The sequence below is a fragment of the Bos indicus x Bos taurus genome, chromosome 11, assembly GCF_003369695.1.
Source record: "Bos indicus x Bos taurus breed Angus x Brahman F1 hybrid chromosome 11, Bos_hybrid_MaternalHap_v2.0, whole genome shotgun sequence".
NCBI classification, from domain to species: Eukaryota; Metazoa; Chordata; class Mammalia; order Artiodactyla; family Bovidae; genus Bos; species Bos indicus x Bos taurus.
In genome coordinates, this window is record NC_040086.1 from 54,549,927 (window position 1) to 54,566,251 (window position 16,325).

The window sequence follows — 16,325 nt, forward strand, 5'->3', positions numbered from 1 at the left end:
CATTGGAATTCCATCACTTTCACTATCTTTGATCATAGCAATGCTTTCTAAGGCCCACTTGATTCCATGCTTCAGAATGTTTGGCTTTAGGTGAGTGACCACACTATAGTGGTTATCCATGTCAATAAGACCTTTTCTGTACAGTTTTTCTGTGTATTCTTGCCACCTCTTCTTAATCTCTTCTGCTTCTGTTAGGTCCTTGCTGTTTCTGTCCTTTATCTTGCCCATCTTGGCATGAAACAGTCCCTTGATCTCTCCAATTTCTTGAACAGATCTCTAGTCTTTCCAATTCTACTGTTTTCCTCTATTTCTTTGCAATATTCATTTAAGAAGGCTTTCTTATCTCTCTTTGCTATTCTCTGAAACTCTGAATTAAGTTGAGTATATCTTTCTCTTTTGCCCCTGCTTTTCACTTGTCTTCTTTCCTCAACTATTTGTAAAGGCTTCTCAGACAAACACTTTGCCTTCTTGCATTTCTTTTTCTTTAAGATGTTTTTAATTACTGCCTCCTGTACAATGTTACATGCAGAGTACATCATGAGAAACGCTGGGCTGCAAGAAGCACAAGCTGGAATCAAGATTTCTGGGAGAAATATCAATAACCTCAGATATGCAGATGACACCACCCTTATGACAGAAAGTGAAGAGGAACTAAAAAGCCTCTTGATGAAAGTGAAAGAGGAGAGTGAAAAAGTTGGCTTAAAGCTCAACATTCAGAAAACTAAGATCATGGCATCGGGTCCCATCACGTCATGAGAAATAGATGGGGAAACAGTGGAAACAGTGTCAGACTTTATTTTTGGGGGCTCCAAAATCACGGCAGATGGTGATTGCAGCCATGAAATTAAAAGACACTTACTCCTTGGAAGGGAAAGTTATGACCAACCTAGATAGCATATCGAAAAGCAGAGACATTGCTTTGCCAACAAAGGTCCATCTAGTCAAGGCTATGGTTTTTCCAGTGGTCATGTATGGATGTGAGAGTTGGATTGTGAAGAAAGCTGAGCACCGAAGAATTGATGCTTTTGAACTGTATTGTTGGAAAAGACTCTTGAGAGTCCCTTGGACTGCAAGGAGATCCAACCAGTCCATTCTGAAGGAGATCAGCCCTGGATTTCTTTGGAAAGAATGATGCTGAAGCTGAAACTCTGGTACTTTGGCCACCTCATGTGAAGAGTTGACTAATCATTGGAAAAGACTCTGATGCTGGGAGGGATTGGGGGCAGGAGGAGAAGGGGACAACAGAGGATGAGATGGCTGGATCGTATCACCGACTTGATGAATGTGAGTTTGAGTGAACTCTGGGAGTTGGTGATGGACAGGGAGGCCTGGCGTGCTGCAATTCATGGGGTGGCAAAGAGTTGGACACGACTGAGCGACTGAACTGAACTAAACTGTACAATGTTACAAATCTTCATACATAGTTCGTTAGGCACTCTGTCTACCAGATCTAATCCCTTGAATCTATTCATCACCCCTACTCTGTAATCATAAAGAATTTGATTTAGGTCATACCTGAATGGCCTGGTGGTTTCCCCTACTTTCTTCAGTTTAAGCCTGAATTTTGCAATAAGAGGCTCATGATCTGAGCCACCCAGCTAAGCTGTGCTGATCTCCTGACCCAAAGAAACTATGAGATAGTAAATGCTTGTAATGTTAATCCATTAAGCTTTGGGGTGATGTGTTACACAGCAATAGTTAACTAATAGAATATGCTATGCCAGAGGTAGAAGTAACAGTAAAAATTGTCAGCAAGACATATTTATATTTCTGTTCACTTGCAGCAACTATGTTGGTTTAGGGTGCTGGTATATTCATGGCACCCAAGCAGGAGATTAACTGACTCTTGCTATATGATATTTATTTATTATTTATATAATAAAGTATATTTATTATTCAATTTGAGCCTCAGCTTACTCAAATGTAAAAAAGCTGGTCTTCAGGTTTTAGGTAAGGTTTTAAAAAAAAATCCATTCAACAAATTTTATATACAACATTACATGTAAAAACAAGTACTACTTAGCCACTGGAATAAAGTGGCAAATAAATATGATCTTGCCTTCAAGGAATGAAAAAGTGGGATGTATATAAGAATCTGACAATCATGCTAGGCACATAATATTCACAGTAAATGGTTCTTCACATCATGACCCTGTGTATCTACCCATCCATGCTCACTTTTCTTTGTTTACAGCAAGTGAAATTACCCAGTGCCTTTGGATAGAACTTGGAGGTACAACTACATGATTTATCACTAAAAAGTGGGTCTTGTGAGAGGGAGGTAAACTGAAAATAGCACAAAAATTTGTCCTCAAATCATGAAAATTGGAAAGTTGGTACAGTTTACCCTGAAAAGTTTCCCTGCTTTTATACTTTTCTCTCTCCTTGGCAGGACTACATCATCCTTCTGATGGCTTTGCATTTTTAATAATGAATTTCCTATGAAATCTGCCTTCAGGACAAGATTTTATAAAATCACTCTTAGAATTTTCATTTTATCTTCATTGCCAAGAAAGTCAGTGTTAAACACTATATTCCATTATGACCTCACTCAGATTCATGAGGAAAGAAAATCTTTAAAACTTAAGAGACATTACCAAAAAGCTCATAACTAGAAAAAAAAATCAAACCCAGCTTCCTTAGCTCAAATTAGATGCACTTTCTATAAAACCTGCACACTTAACATAATATTCTTATGAAAGTGTTTTCCTTCTATCTCAAATGCATACTGTTATATATTAGCTGGTTGATTGGATTTGAATCTTGAGTAAAGTATCCTCAAATGTTTTTTTAAATGTGGAGGAGGAAGTATGGAAATAATATTTAAACACTCTCAAATCAAAGTATACTCTCTCTGAAGCAGTGATACATTAACCTTCACTGTACTTTCTCTTGGTAACTCTTAATCAAGCTAAAGGCAAAGGAGAAAAGGAAAGATATACCCATTTGAATGCAGAGTTCCAAAGACTAGCAAGGAGAGATAAGAAAACCTTCCTCAGTGATCAATGCAAAGAAATAGAGGAAAACAACAGAATGGGAAAGACTAGAGATCTCTTCAAGAAAATCAGAGATATCCAAGGGAACATTTCATACAAAGATGGACACAATAAAAGGCAGGAATGATATGGGCCTAACAGAAGCAGAAGATATTAAGAAGAGGTGGCAAGAATACACAGAAGAACTGTACAAGAAAGATCTTCATGACCCAGATAACCACGATGGTGTGATCACTCACCTAGAGCCAGACATCCTGGAATGTGAAGATGTCAAGTGGGCTTAGGAAGCATCACTATGAACAAAGCTAATAGAGGTGATGGAATTCCAGTGGAGCTATTTCAAATCCCGAAAGATGATGCTGTGAAAGTGCTGCACTCAATATGCCATCAAATTTGGAAAACTCAGCAGTGGCCACAGGACTGGAAAAGGTCAGTTTTCATTCCAATCCCAAAGAACGGTAATGCCAAAAAATGTTCAAACTACCACACAATTGCATTCATCTCACATGCTAGCAAAGTAAGGCTCAAAATTCTCCAAGTCAGGCTTCAACAGTATGTGAACCATGAACTTCCAGATGTTCAAGCTGGATTTAGAAAAAGCAGAGGAACTATTGATCAAATTGCCTAGAAAAAGCAAGAGAATTCCAGAAAAACATCTACTTCTGCTTTATTGATTACTCCAAAGCCTTTGACTGTGTAGATCACAATAAACTGTGGAAAATTCTAAAAGAGATGGTAATACCAGACCACCTTACCTGCCTTCTGAGAAATCTCTATGCAGGTCAAGAAGCAACAGTTAGAACTGGACATAAGACAACAGACTGGTTCCAAATTGGGAAAGGAATACGTCAAGGAATACGTCAAGGTATGTTGTCACCTTGCTTATTTAACTTATATGCAGAGTACATCATGTGAAATGCCAGTTTGGGTAAAGCACAAGCTGCAATCAAGATTGCCAGGAGAAATATCAATAACCTCAAATATGCAGATGACACCACCCTTATGGCAGAAAATGAAGAGGAACTAAGGGGCCTCTTGATGAAAGTAAAAGAGAGTGAAAAAGCTGGCTTAAAACTCAACATTTAGAAAGATGGTAACAATAACCCTGTGTACAAGACAGCAAAAGAGACACTGATGTATAGAACAGTCTTATGGACTCTGTGGGAGAGGGAGAGGGTGGGAAGATTTGGGAGAATGGCATTGAAACATGTAAAATACCATGTATGAAACCAGTTGCCAGTCCAGGTTCGATGCACGATACTGGATGCTTGGGGCTAGTGCACTGGGACGACCCAGAGGGATGGTATGGGGAGGGAGGAAGGAGGAGGGTTCAGGATGGGGAACACATGTATACCTGTGGCGGATTCATTTTGATATTTGGCAAAACTAATACAATTATGTAAAGTTTAAAAATAAAATAAAATTTAAAAAAATAAAAATAAAACTCAACATTCAAAAAATGAAGATCATGGTATCTGGTCCCATCACTTCGTGGCAAATAGATGGGAAAACAATGGAAACAGTGACAGACTTTCTTTTCTTGGGCTTCAAAATCACTACAGATACTGACTGCAGCCATGAAATTAAAAGACACTTGCTCCTTGGAAGAAAAGCTATAACCAACCTAGACAGCATATTAAAAGCCAGAGACATTACTTTGCCAACAAAGGTCCATCTAGTTAAAGCTATGGTTTTTCTAGTAGTCATGTATGGATGTGAGAGTTGGACTATAAAGAAAGCTGAGCACTGAAGAATTGATGCTTTTGAATTGTGATGTTGGAGAAGACTCTTGAGAGTCCATTAGACTGCAAGGAGATCCAACCAGTCTACCATAAAGGAAATCAGTCCTGAATATTCATTGGAAGGACTGATGCTGAAGCTGAAGCTCCAACACTTTGGCCACTTGATGTGAAGAACTGACTCCCTGGAAAAGACCCTGATGCTGAGAAAGATTGAAGGCAGGGGAAGAAGGGGATGACAGAGGATGAGGTGGTTTGATTGCATCACCAACTCAATGAGCATGAGTTTGAGCAAGCTCTGGGAGTTGGTGATGGACAGGGAAGCCTGGCTAATTGCAGTCCATGGGGTCACAAAGAGTCAGACAGGACTGAGTGACTGAACTGAACTAAGTCAAGGTGGGAAATGATGAGCTCTGGGAGCGAGGACAAAAGAAGTCCAGTTTAATCTGTCCCCTATTCCCTGGTGACTATTTGTCATCTGTTTCTACCTCTCCAGAAAAACATCAGCATCCTCCTGGTTAGTCCAAATTCTTTCATACCATGTATATTCCTAGACTTTCTTTCGTCAGAATCAGTCATCTGTTCCCTCTGTGGGAGTTCCTAAAAGCTGCCATTTTCATAAACTCATGTTTGGAAAATTATAATGTACATTTCAAACATCAAAATCAAATTCAAGTTCCAGAAGGCCATACATAACCCATGAGCTGAATTGTTTGATGAAAGATGAAAAAGGACTGCTTAGAAGAAGGAAAAAAATTCTTCTAAATTCCATCCACGATAACTACCCTAAGAGAATCAGTCAGCATGCATCTGCTTTTGTCTAGACACAAATTCCTTTCCCCAGGGAAAGAAAATGCTTGCTTGGAAAATTCTTACATTTTATAATAAGCATTTCAAAAATAATCACAAATGCTTTATAAGTTAAAAGGATAGCATATTTAATTCTGAAGCTTAAGGAATGAATAAAAAATTGAACATGATGCCTTATTTAGCTACAGTGTTTGTGGAAACCAAGATTGATAAATAGTTAATTTTGGCACCTGTGAGGCTTTAAAATTTAAGAGGACATAAGATAAATGCTAAGAATTTATTGATTCTGATCTTGATCATTAAGTGTGTAATTTTTAGAAAAGGTACAACCCCTAAAATAAGGTATTATACTATGTCAGTTATGTTTTTTGTTTATATGAATAAACATTTTTGAGCCTCGATTCTCATCAAGGTTAAAGGAAATGAAGAGGTAGTCTCAGATCTCAAGGGGTTAAAATTAAATTAGGAAGCAACACACACACACAGATAGAGACTCAGAAAACAGAGAGACACCTTAAGACAGAGAAATGGACAGAGTTTGCAACACAGGGCAGTATACAGTAGGGGCCTAATGAGTGACAGTGAGTAATGGGGCACAGAGGAGTGGGATTGGCTGGTATGGTTACAGAAGACTTCACTCCCTCTTTAAGAAGAAACCAGCTAGTGTTAGAAAACTGGCAAAATATAGAAAGTCAAACCAGGTAAGGAGGTCATTTTGGGATCACTTTGATCAGAATATGGGAGACCTAGGTGGTTCAGGTGATATAGAATCTGCTGTGATGCAGGAGACCCAGGTTTGATCCCTGGATCAGGGAAGATCCCTGGAGAAGGGAATGGCTACCTACTCCAGAATTCTTGCCTAGAGAATTCCATGGACTGAGGAGGTTGGTGGGATACAATCCGTGGGGTCACTTTCACTTTCACCAGAATATATAGAATTTTTCTGGTTCTTACATCCATCTGTTATCCCAGTTTTAAGTATAGTTTCTTATTTTTCCTAATCAGATTATTATATTTCTGGAATATCTTAATGATGCACCCCTATTATTGATTGATGACACATTCCTCATTTCTTTGATTCAAATCCTTATCCCTGGTGTGGTAGGGATTCTGGCTGAAAGAAATCTATTATTGCCTCACTTGTGAACAACTAATGCCTCTTGGCCACCACTTCCTGTGGACACCAGCACTGGCCCTTCTGACACTCCACTACCGCTACCATGGATATCCATGATATCCTTGAAATGACAAAGAACTGTCATGTCCTTTGCAGTCCCTAGGATTCTGAGAATATGATGTAACTCAGTAAGAACTGGAAATTCATGTCTTCCTTTTTAGTTTTACTTTGAAAATTGGACACTAGAAAAGGGCTGTTTATTTCATTGTGTTGTTCCTTAAGTGTGTAATTGTGAGTCATCCTATATCCACCCTATGCCATCTCCACTTCCATGCTGGAAATTTATTATCAGGCTAAAATTGTTTCTCTTCCTTTCTCAAGTTGTATTTGTCTCAGATGGTTCTAGAGTCAGAACCACCTAGAGTCCCTCTCCCTGAGAGAGCTGGTCATGTCTAATTCAAGTCAGTACAAACAAGTCAGCCTAGAGAAGATATTTTCATATTTCTGCATTGCATGGACAGAACTTTCTGAGCAAAAATGACTGGTACCCTGCTTCAAGGGATAATTCAATAGAAGTCTTAAAATGGTAAAATAACCTGGGGGGAGATTTACAGGTTTTAATTTTTTGGCATATCAATTATACCTCAGTAAAGCTAAAACAAAGAAACAAGGGACTATGTTTAAACTATTATAGGTATTTTTGAAAGCAGAGTCTCCAGACAACCGATATGTCATAAGAAATATGCACTCTCTAATAGAGGGACTTCCCTGGTGGCTCAGACGGTAATGTGTCTGCCTACAATGCGGGAGACACAGGTTCGATCCCTGGATAGGGAAGATCCTCTGAAGAAAATGGCAACCCACTCCAATACTCTTGCCTGGAAAATCCCATGGACAGAGGAACCTGGTAGGCTACAGTCCATGGGGTCGCAAAAAGTTGGACATACTGTGACTTCATTTTCACTTTCTCCCCAGAGATATGCGTTTACATTTCAAAAGGGAATGAAGCCACCGGAGCCGTTCATTTGTATTCCAAAGAGTTGTAACAACCTGGGGAGTCTTTCCTGAAGGGAGTTTATTAACGTTAAAGAGTGAAGGTTTTTCTCTCTTCCTCAGGACAGGGAGGGAGGCAGCTGAACAATTCCTATATAAGCTCCCAGATTTATAATTTTGTGGTTCTTTTCCTGTAGTATGGACCTTCTTCATGTAGGCGGAATTTATCTGCCCTCATCACACTGCCTTGAAAAGTAGAATGAAGCACAGGGAAGGTTCTGGCAAGGTTACTGTTACTAAGAAAGAAATTTATTCTTTGAGCAAGAAACCTTACATTCGCGTTCAAGATAAAACAAATAAATACAGATATTAAACACCATCAGCCAGGTCTGTACAATACTTCAAGTATGTAGGTTTCAGTCGAGGGTTTGAGACAACTACATGTTGCCTGTTTAAGGGCTATTACATGAATGAAATTTCCCTCTCACTCCTCCTACACTTCTGACTTCCTACCTCCATGAACACCACAACCACCACTAAGTAAGACATTTCCTCCATATTGTAATGATTTTGACCTTTCAGGGAGAAATAAAATGCTTTACACCAATAGTTAGAGTTATATTAAAATGCATTTAAAATATATTAGGAAGTTGAGGCTGAACAATCTCAGTCATTATAGCTTCTGTTGAAATTCATTACTTTCATAATCTAATTTCAAAGTCAGTTACAGAGAAGTAAAGACTGTAATAGGCTTTCCAGGTCTAATATCTAATATTTTTGTCTTTCCAATAATCTGGTCCTGCCACCTTCTTCTGATATTGATCTTACTTCTGTCCATACCCTCTGTCCTCTGGCCATAGGGATAGGCAGGTCACTTTGACATGTCAAATCATAACACTTGATGCCACTAGCAACAGAAATCAGATCAAGTGAATACGATAGACTTTTACTTTTATCTAGCTTGTTTCACTTTTTCTACTTCATATTCAGTGCTCCCATTTCATTTAGTTTATGTTTTCCAATTTCTCTATCTCTTTTTTTTATGTTCTTTCTCAAGTCTTTACTAACCATAATAGAAAAGCTTTCATATGAGAATGTATACTATTTTAGAAAACTTAGGAATTTTTGTCCATCTAAAAACTTATGATATTTTAATTCTACTTGTTTAACCTAGTATGAACAGAATGCTAGATTTCTAATTTATATGCAAACAAAATTTTGATATAGTTTCATGTATTTTGGCATCTAGTATTATTGCTAAAAGTCTAGAAAGCTTATTATCTTAGTGATTAAAAAATTGTTGAATGAAGCTTGAAAATTCTAATCCAATTCTGAGAATATAGAGAAATATTATATTGTAAAAAAATAAAAACAGGAAATTAACATGTGACACAGTATTATTAAAGTAAAAATTTTGCTCAGATCACACAAAATTTTATGCTCGTGTTCATTATTTGCTTTCATACCTTATTTAAGACTACACATTGTATTTAATTGCATTGAGCAGCTTCAGCTGCATGCAACAAATTCTGGTAATTTTCTTTTCATTTTTATTCTATTACAAATATTTTCTAATTTTCTTTGTTATGGCTTCTTAGATATATCCCTCATTTAAAAGTGGGCATTTAATTTCCAAATACATGGATTTCTTTAAAGTATCTTTGATACTAATTTCTCATTTTAGTATTAATTTCTCATTTAAATGCTTTCTTCTCTTTAATCATCCTCTGTGTTTTTTCAGTCTTTTATCTTTATTGAGACTTTTAATAGCTAAGTCAAAGATGTCTCTTGGTAAATGTTCCACTGCACTTTAAAAATATGTGTGTTATTTTCAAATATCTTTTGATATTGATTTCTACCATAATTCCACAATAATAAGAGAACAGACTCTGTATGATCTGTGCCTTTAGATGATGAAATTTCTGCACCTGGTCTATGTCTCCGGATATGTTCCAGTGTCTCCTAGTTTATAGTCTATGGGAACTTGAATAGAATTTGTGTCCTACTTTTGTATGAAAATTGTATAAATCTTAATTACATTGAATTGGTTCATAAAGCATTTTGGGTCTACTATATTTTTCCACTGGAGGAGAGCATGGCAACCCACTCCAATATTCTTGCCTGGAGAATCCCATGGACAAAGGAGCATAGCGGAGTACAGTTCATAGGGTCACAAAAAGTTGGACATGAATGAAGTAACTTAGCACGCAACATATTCTTCTACTTCTCTGTACATTCATTATATTAATTTCTGAGAGTGGAACAATAAAAGAAAGGAAATCAGATCAAGTGAAATAAGCATACCCCCCACTGGCCAAGATTATTCTCCTTTGATATGTAGAAAAGCAGGTGAAAGGAAGTGTTTCTCTTAATCCTGGAATCTTGAGTTGTAAACCCTAGGCTGCTAGTGGACATACTCTCTACTTAAAAAAAAAAAAAATCATATCCTATTTTTTGTATTCAGTTAATCAATACATACATATTAAAGCTGAAAAAAGTGAAAGTGTTAGTCCCTCAATTGTGTCTACTCTTTTGTGAGCCTGCCAGACTCCTCTGTCCATGGAATTCTCCAGGCAAGAATACTGGAGTGGGTAGCCATTCCCTTCTCCAGGGGATCTAATGGTGTGATGATACAAGTTTAGGCCCTACGCACATATAAGAACATCTGCCTCTAAGAACTGACAATCTATCTGTGGACCACTGACACTGAAGAAGACATATTAAATGTCATCAGACTCAGAAATAGATCCTTGTTGCCTCCAACTGAAACTTGAGTCAGCTCATAAGTACAATTTCAATACACAGATGTAGAGGAGGAGGAAAAAATGGTGAAGACGCAGCAAAGCAAGTGGGAACAGCATGGATGTGTTTTGCTTGGAGAAAAATGAATGCACCTGTCCAGATAGAGCAGAGGGTTGATACAGAGGATTCATGGGCAGTGACTGTCCATGTTGAGTTCAGTCATCAGGAAGCAAGCAAACAGTGAAACACATATAAACAAAATAACAATATTGACTATACTTCGATGACAAAACATCAAGCTGAGGCTCAGGGGCATTAACTAATTTATGTAAGGTCACATTTAGTTGGTAGAAGTCAAGGAATGGAGTTCTTCTGACTTCTTACCTGGATTTCATTATCTACATGGTACTAACACAATGGTATCCCTCATTATCATATCCAGTTTGGGTACTTTCTATTTGTTCCTCTTACACTTTCTGAGCAAAATATATAGAAATGATATAAAAAACTACTCTTAGGAAAACTTAACAGAAGTAAGAAAGTAAAAATTATACCATCTCTACTAAGTCAGAAAAGTCAATCTGAAAAGGCTACAAACTATATGATCCCAATTATATGACATTCTAGAAATTACAAAACTATGGAAAAAGTAAAAAGACAAGTGTTTGTCAGGGGATTGAGAGGGGGAGAGGGATTAATAGAGTACAATGAATTTTTAGGGCAGTGAAGAACACACTGCATGATACCATCATGATGGATGTATGCCATTATGCATTAGTCCAAATACCAGAAAATATAGAACACCAAGAATGAGCCAAAATGTAAACTGTGGACTTTGGGTGATTATAATGTTTCAATGAAGGTTCATCAAGGGTAAAATATGTACCACTCTGGTAGGGGATGTTGATAATGGGAGACACACTCCATGTGCAGAAGGAAGGGAATATGGAAAATCTTGATACCTTCCCCTCAATATTTTTGTGAACATTTAACTGCTCTTTAAAAAGTCTTGATTAAAAAAAAAAAATCACACCATCTGTTTGGTCCACGTGTTCTCCAAAATAATGGAATTTTAATCTTCATATACGAAGTGATTAATAATAGAATCCTCATTAAAGAGACTTTATTTTTTAATATCTTTTTTTTGGTCCCTTCTGAAGAAGGAACTGATGGCATGGTTCCAAAGATCTCTCAACCTGATGGTGTAGACATTGCTACAAATTTGCATCAGCCATCAAATTTACAAAAATGGCATTTCAACGTAATCTGTTCAGTGAAGAACAAGCTTCTCTCTGTATATCTAAGCATAACATTTTTGAATGTACACCCTTTTCCACTTTCCACAGCCACCTGACTTTGCAAATAAGATCTCTAAAGATGGATCTCATTGGGTGTGCACTCACTACCAAGCTATTGGCAATTTGTTATAATTCAGTTTTTACTAAAGAGGCAATTAAATATGTAAGTATTTAGTGGGTCTGATGTACATCAGGTTTATGGTGCTTTCATCAGCTTACATTAGATTTATAAAAAATAAATAGGCAAATTTTTATACAATGTCATCCTAAAATTTTAACATACTAATTATCCACAAAATTGTGTTTTCAAAAGTAACTCAGATTTCATATCAAAACAAAACGTACACTTCAAAAAAATTTTACTCTTTACTAAGTAATTTATCGAAAATAAAATACAAACTGTCTCGTCACTCTTAGGAACTTTCTCAATTTTTAGCCACTTAGTGAAGGTAGTCAGTTGGTAAAGTTGGTCTCTACAGAGCCCCACACATGCATCATTTACATGTTAAAACAGAGATTGGCCTGTATTTGCAAATCCCATTAGCATCCAAGTCTGGTCTAGTCAAACCTCTTTGAACATCCTGCCGTTTTTTTCATTCTTTGTAACAGGCTCTCACTCCAGTCTTGTCGCCATACCCTATGGCCATTATACAGAGGCTCCATTTTGCCTTATTTAAACTTGCTCTTATTTTGGAATATTTCTTTCTCTTGTGGCAGTTATCTTAAATGAGGATTATTTTGTCCACCCCAAGAACATCTAGCAATGTCTAGAGCCACCTTTGTCACAATTTGAAGTGGGAAAGGAAGAGGTTCTACAAGCATCTAGTGTGGTGAGGCCAGGAATGCCAAGCATCTTTAATCCACAGGATAGCTCCCTCCACCCCAAGAAAGAACTACCAAGACTCAAATGTCAAAAATACAGAGGCTGAGAACATCTGCCTTAGAGTCTTCAATCTAACAACTCAGAAATAAAACTGAGCAGAACCTGGTTGGTTGTGACAAGGCAAGAGAAAACATAGTGATCTGTCTTCCATGTCCTGGATTCTTCCTTTTTCCCCCTTTTCTTGGCACTTTCCACTTCTTGCCCACTTCTCTGTGTTCTCTCCCCAAAATAAAATGTACTTTCAGGACAAAGTTTGATAAACTTGTATAAAAAAAAGTTACTGCACAAGATTTAGGGGAAAAAAAAATCAGGAGCAAAACATTAGCCCAAAGGTAGAAATTTGGGCATTAGTGATCTGAATAGAAGTTTGGGAGGCTTCCCATGGGACATGAGTGATGAAGAACGCCCCACCACCACCCGGCCAATGCAAGAGACATAAGCGATGCGAGTTCTATCCCTGGGTTGGGAAGATTTCTAGAGGAGGGCATAGCAACCTACTCCAGTACTCTTGCCTGGAGAATCTCATGGACAGAGGAACATGGTGGGCTACAGTACATAGGGCTGCAGAGAGTCAAATACCATTGAAGCAACTTCCGGGCAAGAATGCTGGAGTGGGTTGCCATGCCCTCCTCCAGGGGATCTTTCTGACCCATGGATCTAATCTGTGTCCCTTACATCTTCTGCAGGCAGGTTCATTACCAATAGTGCCAGCGTTGGAGCTTTTATTTTGAGGGTGTGGGTCTCCTAAGCATAGCCAGACACAGACAAGGGGACTAATCCATTTTATACGATCTATATAACCAACAAAACTCTGTATAACCATAATTACAGAACTGACCTTATGTTCTTCCTCAAATTCCATGTCTTTAGTACATTCTCCAATAATTCTAATTAGCAAACAGTGAATTAACAGCTAAAGTTTTTTATAGCTTGTATATTTAATCATTTCTCATGGAGAAATTCTAGGTATTAAGTCACCATACCGTTGTATGCTAAGTCATATTTGACTTTTTTGTGGCCCCATGAACTATATATAGCATGCCAGGGCTCCTCTGTTCATGGGATTTCCCAGGCAAGAATACTTGAGTGGGTTGCCATTTGCTTCTTCAGGGGATCTTCCCAACCGAGGAATCAAACCCACATATCCTGCATTGGTAGGATTCTTTAGCACTGAACCACCAGCGAAGCCTAAGTCACCATTATATTATACATTTTTAAACCTCATATTCCACATGAGATAGCCAGTGGGCTTCGCCATAGCAATGACAAACAGAGGCATTCTTCCTCCATGAGGAATCGGTGTATATGTCAATTGTCCTATTAACAGCTAAATTTTTGCTTTCATTTCTTTGACAACCTCTCTAGTTACCCATAAAAAAACAATATTGTTCTTATTTAGGAAAGAAAAGAACCATTGAGGATAGAAGGAAAATAATTTATATACCTTGTATTTTCTAGTTCTTAGCCCACTAATATCTACTTTTTCTTGACATGTATATTTTCTGCTAGTTATTTATAATCTGTCTATTTCAGTCTCTTCTACCTGGCTGCTTTCCTAGTGATCTTCAATAGAGGATGAAAAACAGAAAGAATTTAAATGCCTTGCTCTTCTTTTCTTTTCAATTAAGACTTGGATGGGGAAATCAGAAGCAGGAAGGTGCCTTTAGTTAAGTGCTCAGAGTATTCAATCACTGCAAAAGAAGGGCTGAGATGATAATTTTTAAAGATCTGAAAATTAACAAATAAGCAAAATCTTGATTAGCAACAATAATCCAGGGTAGATTGCTCTATTTCATTGATTTTTTTTTTCCAGTGGGGGAAAAAAAATTCAACCAGAATATTATTTACATTTTAAGACTTTGGGTGAAAATTATGTTAAAATATTTCACTCAACTAAGCACACTGTCCTTGCCTTTATGTAGATTTTGACCCCATGGGTACCACTTCCTACTGTTCATTAAAGCACTCCAAGATGCAATAAGAAAAAGTTCCAGAATGTTTCTTAAACAACGTTTGAAGTTTTTGTATGCACAAAGTCACATGTAAACTGGCTCTGGGTATCATCTGCTACAATCATCATTCCAAACAGTTGTGAGCTGAGAATTCTGTCTCCATGTCCTCCACCCTTCTTGGATACTCTTCACTTAGTGTTAGATTGGAGGAAATGCTGCTATGTATCAGATATACCCCATGAAGCTGAGACTTCATAACATAATGGAAGTAATGGGTCAGGAACTGAGAACTGCAGAACTGTGAGAGGGTCCCTTTAAGGGTGAATGGTGGGGGTGGAAAAAAACCAAAAAAACAGCATATACTGGAGAAATAAAATAATTGTTTTGTTTTTTTTTTAAGATTTTTTTGAAGGGGACCATTATAAAAGTCTTTATATCTTTATTAAATTTGTCACAATATTGCTTCTGTTTTATGTTTCAGTTTTTTGGCCCCGGGGCATGTAGGATCTTAGCTTCCCAATCAGGGATTGAATCCTCATCCCCTGCATTGAAAAGTGGAAGTCTAAATCACTGGACCATCAGGAAAGCCCCAAAATACCTGTTTCTAATTCTTTTAAATGAGTAAAGAAACACTGTATGACTTGCACTGTGTTGCTCTAGTGAATTCAAAGGGCAAATCTATTTGAAAGAAAATAGTGCTGAATTTCAGTTAATTAAACTGTGTGGGGGGCGGGGGGGGGGATGCTTAGTCGCTCAGTTGTGTCTGACTTGACTCTTTCCAACTCTTTGGATTGTAGCCCACCAGGGATTTTTTTCAGGCAAGAGTACTGGAGTGGGTTACCTTTTCCTCCTCCAGGGGATCTTCCCGACCCAGAGACTGAACCCATGTCTCCTGTGTCTCTGCATTGCAGGCAGATATTTGCCCGCTGAGCCATCAGGGAAGCACCAGTTAAAATGTGAAAGTGTTAGTGGCTCAGTTGTGTTCGACTCTTTGCGACCCCATGGACTGTAGCCTGCCAGGCTCCTCTGTCCATGAAACTCTCCAGGCAAGAATACCGGTCCACTCCACTGTGCCATTCCTTTCTCCAGGGGATCTTCCTGGATCAGGGATCAAACCCAGGTCTTCCACATTGCAGGCAAATTCTCTACAATTCAAGTCATCAGGGAAGCCCCTAATTAAAATGTAGATATATCATATTATTGTCATTATTATTTCTAATTCTAAGTCTGTCAGGCTTCTCAAGAGCAACGATCCCTAGATATGGGTGATTTGTGATATGACCCTATTCCCTTTCTCCATATATTTCAGAGTGAGCAACCAACGTCTGTTTACCTATTGTTTCTCCTTGCTATTCTAGACTAGCAAATAGCTACAGAAGTCTTTGTAAATATCCTGTCCCTGTAGAAGGAAACATATTTCTACTAACATGTCTTATCATGTAGAACTTAGAACACTGTTATATCTGACTTTTCAGAGATACGTATGTTTTTAAAAGCCTAGCGGGCTCCAAAATCCATGTACAGACCAGAGACAATTCCCACTGAAGCTGAAGTGAGTTCCTTCTATGTATACATAGAACTCGATTTGTTACCCATTCATAACTCCAGCCAACATATAGAGTTAAATTCTATTCATCTTCTCTCCTTCCCTGGACTTTCTACTTTCATTCTCTCATATGTTAATGGACTTCCTTGCTGGCTCAGACAGTAAAGAATCTGCCTGCAGTTCAGGAGACTGGATTTGATCCCTGGGTCGGGATCCCTTGGAGAAGGGAATGGCACTCCACTCTAATAT

At 37.9% G+C, this 16,325-nt stretch overlaps 1 protein-coding gene across 5 annotated transcripts in view; it reads right to left on the reverse strand.

Moving 5' to 3' along the window:
* CTNNA2 (catenin alpha 2) overlaps positions 1–16,325 on the reverse strand; it is a 1,359,097-nt gene that overhangs the window by 90,706 nt on the left and 1,252,066 nt on the right. The gene's annotated exons all lie outside the window — the stretch shown is intronic.